This window comes from Anas acuta, chromosome 10 (genome assembly GCF_963932015.1).
Source record: "Anas acuta chromosome 10, bAnaAcu1.1, whole genome shotgun sequence".
Lineage (NCBI taxonomy): Eukaryota > Metazoa > Chordata > Aves > Anseriformes > Anatidae > Anas > Anas acuta.
Genome location: NC_088988.1, coordinates 18647468 through 18655912, shown reverse-complemented (window position 1 = coordinate 18655912; position 8445 = coordinate 18647468). Strand labels below are relative to the sequence as shown.

The 8445-nt window shown below is 36.7% G+C and overlaps 1 long non-coding RNA gene across 2 annotated transcripts in view; it reads left to right on the top strand.

The window, feature by feature from the left end:
* The first annotated feature begins 2083 nt into the window (after window positions 1-2083).
* LOC137862185 (uncharacterized) overlaps window positions 2084-8445 on the top strand; it is a 29501-nt gene continuing 23139 nt past the window's right edge. For both annotated transcript variants that reach the window (XR_011100078.1, XR_011100079.1), the window contains exons 1-2: window positions 2084-2233; window positions 2780-2880. This is a non-coding gene — a long non-coding RNA (uncharacterized lncRNA). The remainder of the gene's footprint in view (window positions 2234-2779; window positions 2881-8445) is intronic.

Genomic DNA, 8445 nt, shown 5'->3' with positions numbered 1-8445 from the left:
TTTTTCCCTGTATTTGTTAAAGAATCAATATTTCTAAATTCGTGATCTTCACTTGCAGTTTACCTTATGTTCTTGTAGTAATTGGAATCTCCAAATACTACTATTACAAGGACTTAAGAATAAAACCTAGAATATTCTTTGTATTTTTCCTTGCTGTATGAATAAAAATTACATAAAGTATAATTGGAGGAAAGCATAATTTTCCCTGTCTTAAATATGCTCTCACAGAGGTGCAAACAACATCACTTATTGGCTCGGCTCTGGTCAGCAGTGGGACAGCTTCTACATTCTTCTCACAGAAGCCACCACTATGGTCCCCTGCTACCAAAACCTTGCCATGTAAACCCACTACACTCATGTAGTCAATACATTTGTTTTGCATAACTGCAGACTGTTATATGACTATGAGATATGTGCACGCTACTTAATGGTTACTCATGAACAGCACTGGTGTCCCATAATGATTTTTTCCAACCAGTCTGTTAGAAGGAATAATCTGACAAGTGAAAGTATATTAAAAATAAAGTCACTTTGCTCTAGCATCCAGGAGACATAGGTTAGTTTTTCTCTCTTCAGTGATTTTATAATAATGAAGGGCATGTACAGTCTTTTTGTAATTGAAGGAAAGTACATTCACCAAGTCTTGATCAGAAGGAATATATAAATAAACAGCATATTTAAATAATTTTAAATTTTACAAAATGTTGCATTTTGTTAACTTTTATGATTTTGTCAGCACAAAACTTTTGCTTAACTTATAAGAAGGGGGAAAAGTCAAGATTTTTAACTACTCATGAGGTTATGTTGTTGCTAGAATTATTCAAGCTAAATGAAGCAGTAGTTGTTGCAATGCTAGACAAACAAACCTCTTTTCTATTACTAGCAGAAATAGCTTTCATTTTATTGCAGCTAGAATATCGCCGTCAATTTCTACAGTTTTCTGTAAAACACCTTCTGCAAGCTATCTACTGAGATTTACATATTTATACATCTAAAAAAAAAATCATCTTATCATCAGGACAAGTAAAATACCACGTATGTACATAGTAATGAGAATACAAGAACTGTACCTAGGGAATCTCCACAACTCAGGCAGAAGCTGGGGCTTAGGGAAAATGAACATGCTTGGAAGTGGAGGATACTGGCTCAGGCAAACTGACGAGATAGACTGCATGAGGGGCTGCCCATGTGGGTGGGTAGCAGGAGATTGGTAGGGTCTGAATGCCTGAGAAACTAGAAAATAACTTTGCAGATGGGCTTAGTGCTGCAAACTGCAGGAGAATAGGAAGGAGACTAGTCACAGAATCACAGAATTTCTAGGTTGGAAGAGACCTCAAGATCATCGAGTCCAACCTCTGACCTAACACTAACAGTCCCCACTAAACCATATCCCTAAGCTCTACATCTAAACGTCTTTTAAAGACTTCCAGGGATGGTGACTCCACCACTTCCCTGGGCAGCCTGTTCCAGTGTCTAACAACCCTTTCAGTAAAGAAATTCTTCCTAACATCTAACCTAAAACTCCCCTGGCTCAACTTAAGCCCATTCCCCCTCGTCCTGTCACCAGTCACGTGGGAGAACAGGCCATGGCCTCCTACACCTGCATGTCAGCAGAGGCAAGGCAGGGCCTCAGGTGGGTGGAAAGTGCAGCTGGTGCTGTTGTCCTGTGCCCAGATGGGGATCACAGCACAAGCAGCCTGCAGGGAAGCAGCCTGTAGCAGCCCTGGTAAAACTTGTTCAGATTTATTCAGGAAGCTCAAGTCCATTTTTCTGCTACATCAGTTTTCAGTTTTAGACTTTTCCATTACTAGCTGTCCCCAAAGTTCAAAAAACTTCATTTGCATATATATCCTATTCAGTCAAAATGTAAACGGCCCCTTACATACATAATTGGTTACTTCTGTGGTCATCTGCCTGGCTGACATCAGACAAACAAAAGATCAGCACTTTTATATACAGATCCTCTAACGTATTTCTTTAATGCTACTCTTTCCAAGTCATTTCACCTGTTTCAGTTGAGCAAGCAGAAACAGCTGCTGTGGATGAAGCAAGCTCCAGACCTCTTGCTTGCTTTGTGGAGCAACATAAGACCAAACCACAACCCAAGGAGAATAAAAAGCCCACCAGATCTATTACTATGTTTATTTTAGAAGAAATATAGCAGCAAGATATTCTTTACAAGAAAGAGCAGACTAAAGGGAATTAGTGTGGCTCTCATGGGGCCCCACCTGAGGTGGGTGGGAAAGTGTGAGACGCAGCAGGGTCTCATGTGGGCCACCCTCCATTTTGAGAAATGTTGCTTCAGCAAAGCCGAAGAAAATACCTGGAAGGGCTTGGTGCCTGTGGCCAGTGCTGAGCTGTGCTGACGCTTCTAGCAGCCCCCCTCTTTGGGATGGAACCTGGGTGGTTGCACTGAGGGGGAAATAGAAACCCTCCATGCTATGCCTGCCTCAGGTGAAGAGTTGCCCTCATGGCTGCTGTCGGCTGAGGAGAAAGACAGTGGGGCAGGGAGGGAGGCTGTGGTGGAGGGAAGCTGCCCTCGTACTTCCTCCTCCACTGTAGTGCACTGTAGTGCTGCTACTGTCCTGAGGAAGTGGTATGAAAAGGTCCTGTTTTCCTTACCCCCTTGTGTCAGCTGTTTACTGTTTCCCCCTTTTCAGGGCTGTGGTGACTTTTTAGGGGCTGCTTCAGGAAAAATTTGGGAGAGGAACATGCTTTTCCTCAGGTATAGGAACATCACAGCGGTTTAGGGTGGCCTTATTTCAGTCTCCTTCTTTAGGAGCTCCTGGTTTAGAAGAGAACGAGGAGTTCCTGCAAGTCTTCTGAGGAGAATACTGCCCACCCCTCAGATGAGGAAGAAGGTCCCTGTGGAGGTAGAAGGTGGGTGCTAAGTGAAGAAGATAGACAGCTAGAGACAGGGTGGTTCACAGGCTGGGGGGCTGCCTGCAGTCATGGCCCATTTGTGAGTGCCTTCAACAAACTTCCCTAAATGAAAAATATCTATGTAGTTCTTTACTGTCAGCTGCCATGTATACAAAATTAATTATTGTGACAGAGTAATATGGAGGTCACAAAACTACAAAGTAATGGGAAAGAGCAAATTAGAAATCATTAGGTTAGCTTATTAAGGACAGTATTCAAACCATAGTAAGGGTGACTCTAACGTGCTGTAATTTTGGATCAAGAATGGACTAGGTTGATCTCTTTAATAGTTTTTATGGTCTACGAAGTCTATAACTTAAACCATTTAAATTTATTTGAGCACGTTATTATTCAAAAGCAGAGAAGTTATGCTAATAAGATTATTGTTATATTAAAAATGGTGCTAATTTGAGGCTTCTAAGAATACAAATGTACAGCTCAAATGTTATGTTCTCATTAGTCACACAGTAGAGCATGACATAAAGTAGGTACTTCGTCATTGTTAGAAACAGAATGGCTTGAATGAACAATAGATTACACATTTTTCCATTAGGGGAGGGGACACACTTGTCAGCAAAACAAAGTGGTTCTGAAGAAAACATTAGTGACTAAAAATAAGAATGGAAAGTTGTTGCCTGTAGAAGGGGGGAAAAATGTGACACAGATGTATTGTTATTTGCTGGATACAATTTGAAACTATTTTTAAGTATTACTTTTAGCAAAGAGTTTCTGTTCTTAGACTGGGTTTTCTTTGGGGAAATATGCAATGGAAGAGAAGGTAGGTGTCCTTTATTCATGGATTATTTCATTAATATCTTGGTACTCTTTCCTCAAAAAAACTTTTCTTCCTCATGATAAAATGTCATATGTACAAATGCAGTTTGGAATATTTATACTTAATAATTGGAAAAGCAATACTATAATTAATCTTCCTTATAATTTAGCCATGGAGAGGTTTTTAATGGTTCTATAATGACACCTTGAGGAAAACATATAATTAAAATGTAAAACTGCTTTTGAACTTCAGAAAAAGAGTGGAAGTGTGCTTTTACTTTGTATTTAAGACTGATTTCCTATATAGACATTGTTTAAGTGTGGTTAAACGTAACTTACATAAACTTTTTTTTATTTATTTATTTATTTATTGAAAGCAAATGTGTGGTAGAGTACTTTTTGAAAACGTTTGATGCATCTGCTGGGCTTAATAATGGATAGGTAAAATTGTTGTGAACTGTGTCATCTTCCAAAGACCTCCACTCACTGTCAGTTTCCCTGGATGGAAAATAGTTTTGATCAGGAAGCTTGTGCTTACGGAACTGCACTAGTGTTTAGCTTGTTAGTCTTGACTAAGAATAAAAACTGGATCTCTGGTACCCATGAGATGTTGTGTTTAAATAAAAATAAATAAATAAAAATATTAAAAAAAAAAAAAAAAAATAAATCCAGATAGACTAACAGATGAAACATTTCCCCCCTTTATTTTCATACAAGCTCTCTCTTGATATTGGTATTTCATGGCTGTTGTCTTCCTTTGGCTGCCACTTTGGATTAATTATCTAGAAGTTGTTAAAAAGACCTAAATCAGTTCATCAGAATAGTCTCAGCTTTGATGTATTTTAGGAAGCTAGTTTCTATTTCTGGACAGTCTTGAAAGGAATGGAATATCTTTGTTCAGGATATTTCAGGAAGGTTATCTTTATCATTTAATTTATTATAGTCATTCTCTCATATTTGTTTTTTGGATGTCTTGAACCTGACTTTTTCTCCAAACTATGTGAGTAGTACACTTAACCCTTGAATAAAACTTAAGGGTAGTTCTTTTAAACAGGTTCCATCTGTTATTATCATTTAGAATAATTCAATAGATGTTAGGAAGAACTTCTTTACTGAAAGGGTTGTGAGGCATTGGAACAGGCTGCCCAGGGAGGTGGTGGAGTCACCATCCCTGGAAGTCTTCAAAAGACGTTTAGATGGAGAGCTTAGGGATATGGTTTAGTGGGGACTGTTAGTGTTAGGTTAGAGGTTGGACTCGATGATCTTGAGGTCTCTTCCAACCTAGAAATTCTGTGATTCTGTGAAGTGCTGAAATTGATTATTTCACTTGTGAATATTGATGACTTTCTCCTTGACAGTTGGTATGGATAATATCCCCTTAATGTCAGTAGTTCAAATAAAATTTTTTAGCTGTCTCACTGAAAAAATGTAAAAAATATGCTTTAAAATCAACTTTCTTCATATGTTCTGTGATGCATATTAAATTATATAATCCTTCACGTGCAGATTACTGAATTATTGTTGTTAATTTGAAACATCTTCTTATAATAATACTTCAGCTAAACTGCACATTAATCATAACTTGCATTTGCAGATAGTGTATGTTCAAGATTCTTGGGTAGTTATTTTTGAGGTAAAGGTGTTACCTAGCATCTAGAAACTTGTCTTAGAAGTGAGAATTTAAAGCTGTTATTTGTGCAGAAGGCTATTTTGGATGCTGTGAATAGGAAAATGGTTCACTGTAAAGCAAATCTTAGTGTCACATGAGCAACTACTATTGATAGCGTTTCAAGTACAGTTCTGAGAATAAGGAATCCAGACTGAGATTGTTCTCAGTCTCTGAGTCTTGTGACGCAATTTGAGTCTTCAGATGGTGGGTAATTTTTTAGGCTCTGGAAACTGTAGTATCTAGGGAAAACGGAATGAATAGAAAGCTTCAACCTTAATTATAAATTTTCTTGCCTTTGTGAATACAACTTTTGTACTTTAACGTGATCACTGCTCCTCTTCTATCTGTAACGAAAGCTGTATAGATTAGACAGAGATGTAAGTACTGAGGAAAAGGACATTTAGCACAATTTATAATTGTCTTATTCAAGTTCTTTGAAGGCATTCTATCAGAACAGCTAGAAAGCTGAACAAAAAACAAAGAATGCATCTGAGTTGAATTGATGTAGCATGTATGTTGATTGCAATCAAAAAAGTTTGTGGCTGGCATAAATTAAATGGAAGATGATTTAGTGTAAATTGTTTTTGTCAGTAACAGTAGACTTGAATTCCGTTGAGCTGCTTATTTGATGTGCAAAGACTGGCATTCTTATTGCTTTTACTGTTTGGAGCACATTATCCTTAAAGGATGAAATTGCTTTTAGTATATAGTGTGGGTTGTTTGTTTGTTTGTTTTTGTGAAAGTAGACTTTCTAAAATCATTTTGTTGCAATTACTTTTTCATTTACAGCCTTCATTGTTGGAGAATTTGCACAGGGAGAAAAAAAAATAACATATTTAATGCATGGCAGTAAAGCTGAAATCTGAATCGTCAAAGATGAAGCTTTTAATGTCAGAGTGACTGCCAAAAAAGGATTGTTGAGAAGCTGGAAGGTCTGACTATGTGTCCGTTACAAGCCTTTACAAACACAATGATGGCATCTGTAGTATAATTTGTGACTACCGTAGCTGTGCTGACAAAAACTGCTTACCTATACACTTGCACAACCCAAAATAGGGTTGTGATGATGTGGCTAATTATAGTTCTTTTGATTTATTTTTCCCATTGTATCTCTTTTAAACTCTGCTGAGGTAATCTGTGGTCATGAAAATATTCAGAACCTGAGACCTTGTCAGCACAGATAATGGTGATTAAAGTTTATGCAACACTTTCTTTACTTTGCTAGGTATTTACTGCATACATTCAGACTGGAATCTTGAAGGTAGGTGTTCTTGAGTGCACTAGAACAACAGGATGGTGCAAAGTGCCTTTTGTGCTTCCTAGTCATGCAATAGTTCACAGCCCTAACTGGTCCATGTTAGACAAAGCCTTAGTAAATAACAAGAACATGAGTAATAAAATGTCTTGACATACTGAGTTAGCATCATTATATTTTATGATTGGCATTAACTTCACAAAAATATATCTTACAGAAGAATGCAGTTCCTTTAAGAAATAGGCCTTTTCTTCTGTTTGTTTTCTATCCCATTAGACATTTTAATATGGCTAGAGAAGCAGTTGGAAGAAAAAAAAAAGCTGCTGAATCACACTGGAGTCTCTATTTTCAAACACAGACTGCATACAAAACAGGGTAATAGAAGAAAGCAAGCCCTACTTATAATGCATGCTCAATTAAAAATGTCCAAGTATACCCACTCTTTCAAGTTTTTTATAAAATAATTTGCTTCTAATATGTACAGTTACTAACAAGCAGTACATAAGCCTTAAGTGTTTAAGAAATATTTTTCCCAGCATGATTACAGGAAAATTCTTAATACGAAGATGGTACTTAACAGAACTGTCAATTCCAATGATAAATGACCATTTAACACACAATTTCTTGTGCATTTAATATGCAGAAAAACAATTATAATTCTTAATTAACAGATCAGCACATAAAAAATCATTTCCTAATGATTACTAGTTACTAGTTAGAAATTAGTAGTTACTAATTTCCTTTAAGGAAACTTCTATATACATCTACATTCTCCATGGAGCTTTTGTAGAGCTGTATTGCAGATAAGTCTTTTTCAGGGGAAAAAAAGTGTTTGGTTTTTAAAGTTGCTCTTTCAACAAGGTTAAATTAAGCTTGACTATGATTGTGGGTTGCACTGCATTAAGGAACTTGTTTATTTTATCTTCGTTACAGTATAAAGCCAATAAAGGTAAAATTCAGAGATTGCACATGATGTAGGGGGTTTGAGTCAATTTTGAAGTTGTCTTCTCATACCTCTCTTAATTTGTCTTATTCCAGGTGTGATTTATGGCCTGTTGGATATTCCAATTGTATTTTCTTGCATAATCTACAGCTTCTCAGAATTGCAACCTTGGTAGCCTTATAAAGAAGGTTAAAATGTCAATAGTCTCATGTTTATGAGAACTTGCTTGAAAGTTGCATGTCAAACTTAAACAATACACCAGAAAACATTATTCCTTTCCAGACTATGCTGGCTGACTGTTCAGGTTATGTTAGAAACATAAGTTAACCCATATTTTTTAAGGATGAATGGTATTACTTTGGAATATTACCATTCTGTATATAACTCTCAAGTAGTGCATGGTGTTTTATCAAAATGGACCTCTGTCCGTGGTCTGCCTCAGCTTCCTTCAGTGCATGTAAATGGGACAAATGAATTATTTACAATCTTTCTAGCTATAGATATTACTATTTGAGTCTTAATTTAAAAACATATGTGCACAGAAGCACAAGTCAAATGCTATAAAGTTTCTGAGAGACAGGGATAAAATACATCGGATATGATAGACTGCATATGTTCAGAGGCGCCTCTGGTCCATTAAGCTGATGTCTCCAGGGACTGCTATAAATTGCTGTTTTTTAGCTAAACATTTTATCTTATTCATATGTAACATGAAAGAGAAATTTCCTTCACAGGAATGTAAATTATGTTTTTAATTTCTTTCTTCCTTACCTCCCTCAGTCATAACGTGAAAGTATTTTAGAAATTCAAACTCTACAGTTGCAAGATAATTTCAATGTGCTTCCAAAGAGAGAGGATTGCATACACTGACTTCTTTGTTTT